Here is a 12,124-nt window from a genome sequence, read left to right as displayed (position 1 = left end):
CATTTTGCGATGCAAGGCGCGCTATGAAATTCGTTTTATTCATTAAATTGTTTACTTACCTGCAATTATCCATATGCTGGTTTTTAGTAACCTCCACCCTACCCCTCCCCCTCCCCGCCTTCCTGCCCCACCGTAACTCCCTCCACGGGCCGCGGCTGGCTACCAGTTCCGGCAGATGCCATCTGGCCTAGCATCTGCCGCAGCGGTCTTCCAGAAGTTAATGCATAAGCTTTTCAGAGACACGGATGGAGTGCAGTATTTCCAAGATGACATCCTGGTCATGGGGAGGACCAAGGCAGACCATGACGCAAGGCTCTCCACAGCTCTCCACAGCTCTCCACAGCTCTCCACAGCGCTGCCCATACTAATGCAGAACTGCCTCACCGCAGAATGGGACTAGTGCAAGTTTGGGGTATCATCGGTCACGTACCTGGTCCATGAAATAAGCAACAAGGGAATTGCACCTAAACAGGCAAATGCGAAGGCTATAAAGGACGCACCCACACCCAGGAACAAAGACGATGTCTGATCGTTCTTAGGAATGGCAGAATTCTACAGCAAGTTTGTACCTCATTTTGCCACCAAAACGCACAACTTGTGTCAGTTACTAAAGGAGAAAACCGCATTACTTGGTTGGAGGCATCGCAGGAAGAATTCATGCAAATCAAAGAAGACATATGTGAGGCCCCTGCATCGATTCGACCAACAGGCGTTGCCCATCCTCACCACAGACGCCAGTGACAGAGGGTATGGGGCTGTCCTGATGCAGAAGTCCGCAGAGGGCGAAATGACGACGGTCAGCTTTGCGTCTCGATCCCTGGCCCCGAATGAACACAAATTCAGTGTGGTGGAGAAGGAGTTGCTAGCAGCAATTTTGGCAATGAAAAAGATTTCATGAAAGAATCAAGCTGATCAGCTTGCCCTCTACGCACTGTAACTTTAACCCAAGTGGGTTTCTTAGTCAAAACATACAAATCAGTTTACAAACAATAAACTGAACAGAAGTTTTTATTTCTATTGACGTGAATTATATTGTCAAACATTATTTTTAAATCAATTTATGGCTCTCATTTGAGCAATAAACAAAACTTCATGAGAATTGGATGTTCCGTCACATCTATATGTATTTTACATCTTACAATCTTATTGCAATCAGTTCTTGTGCCCAATGCATTTCGGGCCGCACGGCCCTTCTTCGGGGGCAGTACCTGTGAAAAAATATACATTACATTTATAATATTGACAAAATACCGGTCTTACATCATACATTGTTGCAGTTGGCCATACAAAAATGCAGCTGTGATTAACAAACCTATTTTCATGGATGTCTGTGAAGGATTTTATCTAAACATACACAGAAAAGCTAATCATTTAACTCATGCTCGTGATAAAAACTACAAACAACCCATATGACCATTGCACACAACGAAATATACCGAAACTGATAAGACACCGAAAAGCGGGAAAACTCACTTGTTTGGCATGAAGATGTAAACTTCAAAGGAACAATATGGTGCGTTAACACGTGGACCGACAAAACCAGAGTATTTCTCTCATACCGCTACAAAAATAATAAAGACAGGCTAATTGAGAAACAATTCTTACACAGTCTGCTTTCACTTCTTTAAAAACAGTAATCCAAAAAAACGGTAATTCGAACAAAACTCACTGGAAACTGATTGAAAAATGTCCAAGACTCTGCGGTGCCGTATTCAAATACTTGTGAGCCTCGCAACCAGCTGCTGTACCCAGGCTAAGGCGAACAGAAATAATACATCCTTAAAAACCCTTCCCATTCAACTCCACATAATCAACATTACACAAGTTTTAGGACGCATTTAAACATGTGCGCATTAATTTACACAAACTATTTTCAAAGTGTGACTAAAGCATGTTAGTGAACTAACCTTGCGAAATAACACGAGATGACTGGGAGCTGATACGGAGCTGTATATTTCTGCCAATAGTCTGAAACGGGGAAAACCCACATGCTGTAAACATATGCTAAAAACGCTCACTAACTACCATCTACACCAAGCTTTGCTCCTGCATGACACATACCTTGTCAATTCGGCGAGGAACTAATCACACGACCGACTGCTGCCGCCATTGCGTTCATGTTACCGATACTGGTAGGCGCCAATAAATGTCGCGGTAAGGGTACTAAAAATAAACGACGGACCACGTTCAAAACCCGGAGGGGGATGCAAATAATCTAAACGCCATATTGGAACAGGGAAATAGATCAAAAACTTTCATAACAGTGCATAAAAAGACAGAATGTTACTGGTAAAGAATAATGCTTAAAAAATAGACAAATTCATGGAAAATAGTAGACATATTCTGATGAGTTAATACATTAGTCTTATTTTCTGTGTCCTACAGCATGCAAACTTTGTGCAGTATCTCATAAAAAACACGTTAGATCCACTCTGTCATTGATCCCTTTGGGATCTTGTGTCTGTAATCGACGAATCCAGTAAATTTCTCTCTGTAAGAGAGTCTTAGTGAGACTTTTGCCCGGGATCGGGGTTACCACTTCGAGGATCAGGAATTTGATTTGCGCTATTGAATGTCTGTGATTCTCCCAATGTACAGCCAGACTGCTGTTCGGATTTTTGTTTCTGATAGTACTTTTGTGTTCCGAAATCCGGATTTTAGTTTTTCTTTCTGTCTTGCCTATGTACAAGAGTCCGCAGGGACACTTGATCGCATAAATAACGTTCATTGAGTTGCAATCTGCATTGGTTCTAATCGGAATAGTTTCACCTGTATGTGGATGTTTCACATTATCAGTCACCATAACATTATTGCAATGCACACAATTTTGACACTTTTTCATCCCTTTGTAGACTTGCTTCGTACTCGTGGGGTACCTTTTCAACATTTCTTTGAGATTGCGAGAACGTTTGTAAGCAAAAATGGGCTTATCCAAAAACAGATCCTTAAAATCAGACTCATTTCTAAGCAGTTCCCAATGTGTGTTTATACTCTTTTTAATCTCGTAGGAGCTGGTAGAATATTTAGAAACAAATACCTGACGGTGTAGCTGTTTTTTGGTATGTGATTTAAGTAAAGATTCCCGTGGTAATTTGGTGGTTTTATCCTTAGCTGTTTCTAACACTTTAGGAGGATATTTTTTAGATACATACTTAGCTGTGATCATGCTCAAATTACTTTGAAGTGCTTCTTCCTGCGAACAAATTCTTTTTGCTCTTAGCATCATAGAGTACGGTAAATTATTGATCAGATTCCTGGAATGGAAACTATTATACATCAGGGCCGTGTTTTTGTCAGTCGCTTTGTGGAATACTTCAGTATGTATGGTACTCTCCTCTATTTTCACCAAAACGTCCAGAAAAGCAATCTGTTGTCGCTGTATATTGCTGGTGAATTGAATGTTTTCATCATATGTGTTCAATTGAGAAATCTTGTCTTGCAATTTGTCTTTGGTACCTTTCCACATCAGAAAGATGTCGTCAATATAACGACAATATAGAAGTATGTTATCTGTCCATTCTACATCATTCTTGAGAAAACTGTCTTCATATTTTGCCATGTACGTATTGGCATATGCCGGTGCCCCGGAAAAACCCATGGAGGTACCCTTATTCTGCAAGAAAAAATCATCATTCCATTTGAAATAACTATGATGTAAACAGAAATGTAAAAGTTCCAACAAAAAATTTTTTTCCGCTGGAATCTCCTCCTGTTTTAACAAGGCCCATTCTACTGCCTCTATGCCTTCAGTGTGCGGGATAGAGGTATAGAGGGCCTTGACATCCAGTGTACACAACCATACTTCTGACGTTATCTGTATGTTCATGAGTTTCATAAGAAAATGAGTAGTGTCCTTGACGTAGGAGTACCAACTTTGAACAAATGGTTGTAGGAACTGATCCAGATATTGTCCCAAAGGCTCGAAGATGGTGCCACATCCGGTAACTATAGGGCGAAACGGTGGGTTTAGAAGATCTTTATGGACTTTAGGTAGCATGTAAATACCTGGTTGTTTTGGAGAAGTGACAGTCAAAAATGAACGAGTTTTCTTGCTAATCCATTTCATTTCCTCTGCTCTTTCCAGAATACTCTGCAGGGTAGTTTGTAACTCTTTGATGGGATCTTGGTCCAATCTTAGGTAAACATCAGTGTCAAATACATGATCTGTTACTTTAGAGTCATAAAAAGTTTGATCCATTACGACGATAGCGCCGCCCTTGTCTGCCTGCTGGATATGTATCCTGGAGTCTTCCGTCAATTCTTTGAGAGTCATTCTGTCATGCTTTGAGAAATTGAACCGACAACTTCTCCTGGTGTTGATAGTTTGTAAGTCTCTAGTTACAAGGTTTTCAAATGCATCTAGAATTTTGTGGGATGTTGGTGCTTGAAACGTGGATTTTGCTTTAAATTCCATGTATTCTGGTGAATCAATCTCAGTTGTTGGTTCTGGTAAGGTCAAGAAAAAATACTTGAGACGCAGTATCCTCATGAATTTGAAGAAATCCACTTCCATTTCTAGCGAGTTTGTTTGGTAGGTGGGTACAAAATTGAAACCTTTATTGAGAACCTGAATTTGTTGAGTAGTCAGTTCTTGTGAAGAAATATTGATCACTAAATTTGTTTGGTGCTCCTCAAATTTGGTTTTACTACCTCCTTTACCTCTCCTTGTTTTCCTTTTACCTTCCCTGGTGGTTGTGTGGCATCTGCGTCCTGGGCGGAAAAAGACGTTTTTGATGAGGAAGCTGATTCCATAGATGTTACGTCCCTGCTGTCAGGGATCTTTTCAACTACCTTAGGTGGTGGTCTATTGGTATGCGTGTCTGCTTCAGAGGCCACGCTCTCTTGTGATGAGGAAGTAGTTGTGCGTTTAGTGAAGGTTCGCCTTTGGGCGTACACCTCCGCCCAGGTGTATACTTCATTTAATTTATAATCCAATGAAAAAGATTCCGCCAATTTCTGTGGGGCTCCAGATTCCTGCTCAGAACTGATCACAAGCCGTTAGTGAAAGTACTCACGTCCAATGGATATGCGTCTGCCATGCCTCGCATAGCGAAAATGACCCTGCGGTTACTGGACTACGTGTATGATGTTGAATACATTCCAGGCGCCAAGAACAAAGTGACCGACTTTGTCAGCAGGGCAGCGGCAATGGAGAACGCACCTGCGCAAACAGAAGAAGATTGCTACACCATTGCATTCATGGAGGACCAAGAGACAGTCATAGGAGCACAAGAATGGAGAACGGCATACGAAGAGGACACAAGTCTCACAGCAGTCAAACGGTTCATAGTCACGGGATGGCAAGAAAAGAACCACTTGGACACAGAACAGCGGAAATTCTATGAGGTTCGTGAAGAGCTGTCAGTAGGAGACAACAAGATATTCGTGCTAAGAGGAGACAAAATGGTGCCCCAGGCCGACTGGTAAAACGGTGACTCACTATACTGCACGAAGGACATTTGGGAATAGTGAAAACGAAACAGAGAGTCAAACAAGCATACTGGTGGCCTGCACTGGACAGCCAGGTGGAGAGGCATGTCAGAGAATGTGCACAGTGCAGCAATGTAGACAAGTCACTGACCACAATGCGACCCCTGTTAGGTAAGTTCACCAACCCAGTCAATCCATGGGATGAGGTGTCAGTGGACATATTGGGCCCCATATTAGATGCACACAGTGTACCCAAGTATGCCATCATGCTCGTCGACCGTTATTCCAAGAGGCCGGAAATCGAGATATGTGAGACCGTGGACACCAACGCAGTACTGGCCTTCCTTACTTCCACATTCCTGAGAGAAGGGATTCCACGAGTCATAACATGTGACAATGGACCCGAATTCACGTCCGACAAATGGAACGCATTCATGGAACGGAATACAGACTAAACACACCCCGGTATATCATCCAGCCGGGAATGGCCTAGCCGAAAGATTAAATAGGGTCATTATGGGGTCAATTCAGTCGGCCATCAACGTAGGGAAGAATTGGGAGGCAGAACTCAGGAGCACAGTATGGGCTTACCGAATCACTCCCACCAAGACTTGATACAGCCCATTCAAAATATTGAGGGGGCGTGACCCATTTACCAAGGACAATGTGGCGTGAAAACAACGCACAGTACAAAGCAAATGGTCTCCGGCGGTGGAACGTAGCAATCTGGAAAAAGCACAAAAGATCTACACGGACCACTACAACAGGAGGCACAATGTCAAAGAAACATCGCTGGAAAAGGCGAATGGGTCAGAGTGAAGCTCGCTCAGTTGAGAAGGAAAGGCGACAGCAAGTATAGTACGCCCTTGCAAGTCAGAGAAATTTACACCAGGTCTGCTCTATTGAGAGACGGGAAGATATGGTCCCAAGACAGAATGTCCAGGTGCAACAAAATGGTAAGGTGGGCCAAGACAGATGTGACACAACCAGAAGTGAGTAATTATGGGAACCTGGAGGAGGACGAAAATAACAGAGACACAGAAACACCCAGCAGTGGCACCATGAGCACCAACACAGAAGAGGCGAACATCACCAGAAAAACAGGAGAATTCAGAAGACACTGAGCGGCAGGCACGACAAGAAGACCAAGGTGTGAGTGGTTTAGAGACCCGGGACCAACCACAGGAGACACCCAATGATGCCCCACCCAGTGGCAGCAGAGACACGAGGACACGCACCCCGTTGAGACATACCCGCACAGGCTGGACCGTGGTACTGCCTAAAAAGTATCGTGAGTTCGACATGAAGACCTAACCATCCTTCAGCTTGAACTATCCTAAGTTTCATTACTATGATGTTGTTGCATTTCTTTGGAGTGTTGCTAAAGGGGGGAGATATATAGTTTTGCGCTCTAGTCTTTCCGTCGTCACGTGACGGAGTACACTAGGAGCGCGGGCGGCCATTTTAGGGTATTGTAGCCCAGCCGCAGCCCAAGCTGGAGCACCTCCCGGCGTTCTCGTTAAGAGTAATAAATATTTAATTCTAACAGCATGTAAGCCTCATAATTACCCCAACCGCCTCTCTACAAAACTCACCAAGGCAGGCCAGTCAAGAAACCTGAGAAGCACCAGTAACCTACTTCTCATACCCCCAAAGAAGCATAAACATAACGCCCTGGCTCGCTCCTTCTCGGGAAATGCCCCCAAAATTTGGAACTCCCTACCTGCAGATCTCAGAACAAACCCCTCCTTCATGGTCTTTAAGAGAAATCTAAAGGATTTCCCCATCGATCGGCACCTTAACCCTCTGGACAGTAAATCCTAGCACTCTTTAGCAGCCTCCAATTCCAGTAACGCTTAACTCTGTTATTTTAGCTTTACTTACGGATGTCTGTTTTGTTTCTATTGCCTGTATAAATGTTGTGAAGTGCTCTGATGCCTACGAATTTTGCCAGAGCTATATAAAACTCTCTAAATAAAAAATAAATAAATAAGTAACCTCCTCCTGAGAATCATTTTTTGAAGAGATTGGTCCTTTTTTCCTCTACACATCGATTCGGAAAGGGAATGGTTTAGGGCAAGTTTGGTCTACAACATTAAAGCAGTGGTGGCTGGTGACATTGAGCGTAGCGAGCTAGCCTGACCCTCATTGGTGGAGTACAGGATTGTTTGTGCTCCTTGAAGTTCACGGGCCACTCATAATAAGAGCTTTGTAATTTGAGGAAAGAGAAAGAATTCACAGCTTTTCCAATACATACCCCACCCAAAGTTTGCAACTATATGGATGCCAGTATTGCTCTGGAAATTAACATAACAATTATGTTAGGTTAACCGCCGTAATCTGACGGATTGCAGGGCAAGTTTCCACATAAACTGAAGTCCCACATTAGCAGAAGAGCTTGAGCAGTTCGAGGCCCCATGAGGAGCAATTTTTTTTCATAATAAGTCCAAGAGTAAGGAAGGGCAGTAGCCAAGCTGTCAAAATACAGAAGCATTGTTCCCAAGACATTTCTCAGAGAGTGCACTGCATCCTCTCACATACTTTGCAATATTGAGGTGTGGATTTTGCAGGTTGCATGCGCACTCGCGGTGGAGAACAGTTACATACATCTTCAGTGACAAGACACCCACAAGTAAGTTGAATTTCCACTCCTGTCAGGCTGTCAGCACAAAAAAAAGCAACATGAAAAGCTAAACGTTCCCACATCATACCTCTCTATACTGAACCAGCAAAACTGTAAAAAAAAGTATTTGGTTTTAGAATACAGCACAGGTGCAAAGTAAAGGTAGCCTAATTAATAATACCCCTAATTCTATCTAAAAGAACAATAATGGCATTTGGGCACGCGCAATAGAGCACTTGAATTAAAGACAAGTCTGGTGCGCAGGTTAGTATTTGCTGCGCTTCTTGTTTTGCAAAGGAATGGCATAAAAGACCCCAATGAAACCAACTAATATACTTTAAAGGGCATTAGACGGTGCTGCAGACATGATTGGAGGGGCCTGGTTGAGGTATAACGCAAATGTCCCCTCCCCCCTACAGAACGTGGCGAGGGGTACCTGAGATTCCATAAAAGTGTTCATGTTGATATAAACAAGTCCGCAAGATTATTGGCGATACAAATGAAGGAAAGTTGGTGAAAAAATCCTTTCATAGAAAAACAGTGTCCAAAGGCATAGAGGAACACGTGTCAAATCCTGTCATTTTACGGATCAAGTCGTTAAGCATGCTTAGTTATAACCTGCTTTTCATCATATTCATGGTTCATTACAGACACAGAGAAATGCATTTGTTTTCAACAGAAACATATTTATCCATGACCCCACTTATTCCCCTGCTCAACGGCTTAATGCTAAAAAACTAAGATGACAAAAGTAAGCATCTCTGCTTACATAATCTAGATAGTAGATACGTTCCATGTGACTTACTCAATACTGAGCCATTAAAAGCTCTGGCATCGGGAGGAGGGGGGGGCTGTGCAGTCGCGGCCGGCATGACGGGTGGGTGGGGGTGGAAATTGGGTTGTCCCGAAGGGATGGGGGAGGCGGGAGGCATTTGTTTAATTAAAAATATATATTAAATAATGAATGAATGAATGAATGAATACTTTCTTTTATAGCGCATGGCTACTCTTGAGCATCCCAGCGCTGTAAGACAAAGGAAAGTAAAGACACTATTGGAAAAGGTGTGTCTTTAAGCGCTTCCTGAAAGCAAGATGGTTTGACTCATGCCTGATGGCGTCTGGGAGTGCGTTCCATTCTTTAGCTGCATGCACCGAGAGTCGGCGGCCACCCATCCGGGCCAGCTTCATCCTGGGGACTACCAGCAAATTCCGCTGGTTGGATCTCAGAGATCTCACTGATTGGTGGCGACGAAAAAGGGGATCCAGGATAGGCGGGCCAGCCCCATGGATGGATTTATGCGCCATGCACATGGTCTTAAAAGTTATCCTTCCCTTAATGGATAGCCAATGCAAAGATTGAAGTGCGGCTTTTGCTGAACATCTTTTCGGGACTTTCATGAGTAGTCGGGCAGCACAATTTTGTACCGATTGCAGAATTTTTATGGTCCCGACCGGGGCCCCCATGTAGACAGCGTTTGCATAGTCCAGCCGTGACATAATCAATGACTGGACTAGCAATCTTCTTGCTTCAAATGGCAGAAGGTCTAGCACTTTTTTTAAGACTCTCAGCAGCCCATAGCAGGTTCCGGCTACCTTTTTTGCTTGGTGTTGAAATCCTAAAGAGGAGTCTAGCCAGATCCCTAGGCTCTTTATATGAGTCTTGGGTGCTGGGGGAGGTCCTAGGCAGTGAGGCCACCAAGGATCAAGGTTAATTGGGGCCTTGTAACCTAGGAGCATGATGTCTGTTTTGGCCCCATTTAACTTTAAGAAGGAGGAAGTCATCCACTCCAGAACCTTGGTGAGACATGGGGTCAGGTTGTTGATCCCCGGGTTTAAAACATCGTTCCTCACCAGGGAGACCACCAGCTGCGTGTCATCGGCGTAGGTAACAAGTTGGATTCCCCAGGGAAGCACCACCTCAGCCAGTGGTCTCATATAGATATTAAACAGAGTTGGGCTGAGGGAAGAGCCCTGGGGAACGCCGTGATTCAATTGCAGCTGGCTGGATGACACCTCTCCCTCAAAGACAGAGAAGCTTCTGTCAGATAGAAAGGAATGGAGCCATTTAATGGCCAATCCCGAGACTCCTGTAAGATGCAGCCGATGCAGCAGAAGAGAGTGGTTTACTGTATCGAAGGCTGCGCTGAGGTCCAACAGGACCACCGCAGCGCAGCCTCCTGCATCCACTATACCTCTGACTGCCTCCACTACTGCCACCAGGGCTGTCTCCGTTCCCTGTTTTGCTCTAAACCCGGTCTGGGTGGGGTGCAAACCTTCCGTAGATTCAATGAAGGAAGAAAGGACCCGATTCACAAATTTTTCAGCTATTTTGCTGATAGTTGGTAATAGTGAAATAGGCCTGTAGTTGGCCAGATCTTCAGGGTCTAAGCTAGGTTTCTTAAGCAAAGCTCTGACCTTGGCCTTCTTCCATTTGGGGGGCACTACACCGGAGGCCAGTGATGCGTTAATGACCTGCGTTATCACAGGGCCTACTGTCCCTGATACCTGTTTAAGAACTGCCGGGGGAGCAGCATCTAACGGGGAGCCAGATTTAAGCTTACCTAGGAGACTATCCACCTCATCCAAATCCAATAAAGGAAAGGCTTTAAGATCTACTGATGGGTTAGAGTCCATGTCCAGGTCCTCCTTTTTTTCTCTCTTCCAGTCATCTGGGATGTCTGTCACAGATGCAAAGCCGGAGTAGATGTTAGAAACCTTAGATGCAAAAAAGATAGCCAACTCATCACAGTGTTTCTGTGGATTCTGAATAGGACTAATGGTCCTGGGTGTAGTTGCCAGGGATTGAAAGATTTTAAAAATTTCCCTGGGGGCGTTAGCGGCTTCCATAATTTTGCTCTGATAATATGCAGCTTGTGTGGTTTGTATTAAAGTTTTGTAGGATCTCAGGGTTGACCTATATTCATTTTTCGCAGAAACTGCATAGTTCTTTCTCCACTTCCTTTCCGCACGTTTACACACTTGTTTGTGTTCCTTGAGTTCCCTGGAGTACCAGGGTTGCTTATTAGAACCCTCTCTATGCCGTATCTCTTTTTTTGGGAGAATAGGATCTAGTGTGGTGTTGATCCACTGATCAAAAGCTTCATTAGCTGCAACCGGGTCCTCAAGGGGAACGGGCGAGCAGCTTTTGAGGGCTGCCTCCCATTTTTCAGTGGGTAATCTAGACCATACTCGGCTAACCTTTTTTTGAATAGAGGCCTTGTGGATCTGTGTTGCTGGGGACCACAAGAAGGACAGTAGTGCATGGTCTGACCATGGTACAAAAGTGGGCTGAGTGCATGCTATATTTCCAAGATTGGTGAATATGTGATCTAATAAGTGTCCACCTGTATGAGTAGGACTGTCCACAATTTGTTCCAGATGCACCACTCTCATGGTCTCCACCAGGCATTGTGATGGCCTGGCATTGACTTCATCAAGGTGAACATTAAGGTCGCCCAAGATTGTAAAATTGGGGGTGCTACTGATAGGGAGAGAGATCTTATCTAAAAGATTGTTACAAAAATCATGGGAGTCGCCTGGGGGTCTATAGACCAGGATCCCAGAAAAAGTGCAGGTGGGAGAAAAGGATATAGAGAAACCAATACTTTCACAGTCCGTAAGTGGACTCTCCGAGGTTCTACATCTGAAGTTATTTTTATAAATAATCGCCACCCCTCCTCCTCTGCCGGGCCTACGGTCCTGTCTCGCAATGGAGTACTTCGGTGGTAACGCTTGCACTAAGTATGGGTCTGAGTCATCAGTTAGCCATGTTTCTGTTAAGAATAAAATATCAAAGTCTCGTTCATCCAGGAGCAAGTTTATTTCAGTAGCATGCCTTGGAAGAGAGCGACAATTAATCAGGGCGAGGGAAAAACTATCTGAGTTGCAGCTCCTGGGATTGGGGGACTTACAGTGGGAACATGGGACCGCTACCTCCCCAAGGAAAATATCCCCAGGGCAACTATCCCTGGCCCTTCCTCTAAGTGACCTGAGGAAATCGCCACTGTACCTTCCGCTGGTATGGATGATAGGATCCATGGGTATAGGTCCTAGCCCTGTCCTAGCCCGTCC

At 44.3% G+C, this 12,124-nt stretch overlaps 1 protein-coding gene and 1 long non-coding RNA gene across 3 annotated transcripts in view; one reads left to right on the top strand and one right to left on the bottom strand.

Annotated features, from left to right (window-relative positions):
- LIPI (lipase I) overlaps positions 1–12,124 on the top strand; it is a 212,519-nt gene that overhangs the window by 146,951 nt on the left and 53,444 nt on the right. The gene's annotated exons all lie outside the window — the stretch shown is intronic.
- Positions 993–1,583, bottom strand: LOC144771983 (uncharacterized). Its single transcript, XR_013599577.1, has 2 exons — positions 1,474–1,583; positions 993–1,208 (listed from the first exon to the last, which is right to left on the bottom strand). It is a non-coding gene; the product is annotated as an uncharacterized LOC144771983 (long non-coding RNA).

This window comes from Lissotriton helveticus, chromosome 8, assembly GCF_964261635.1.
Source record: "Lissotriton helveticus chromosome 8, aLisHel1.1, whole genome shotgun sequence".
Classification (NCBI taxonomy): domain Eukaryota; kingdom Metazoa; phylum Chordata; class Amphibia; order Caudata; family Salamandridae; genus Lissotriton; species Lissotriton helveticus.
Note: the sequence above shows the minus strand (reverse complement) of the source record. Positions and strands in the feature narration are given on the sequence as shown.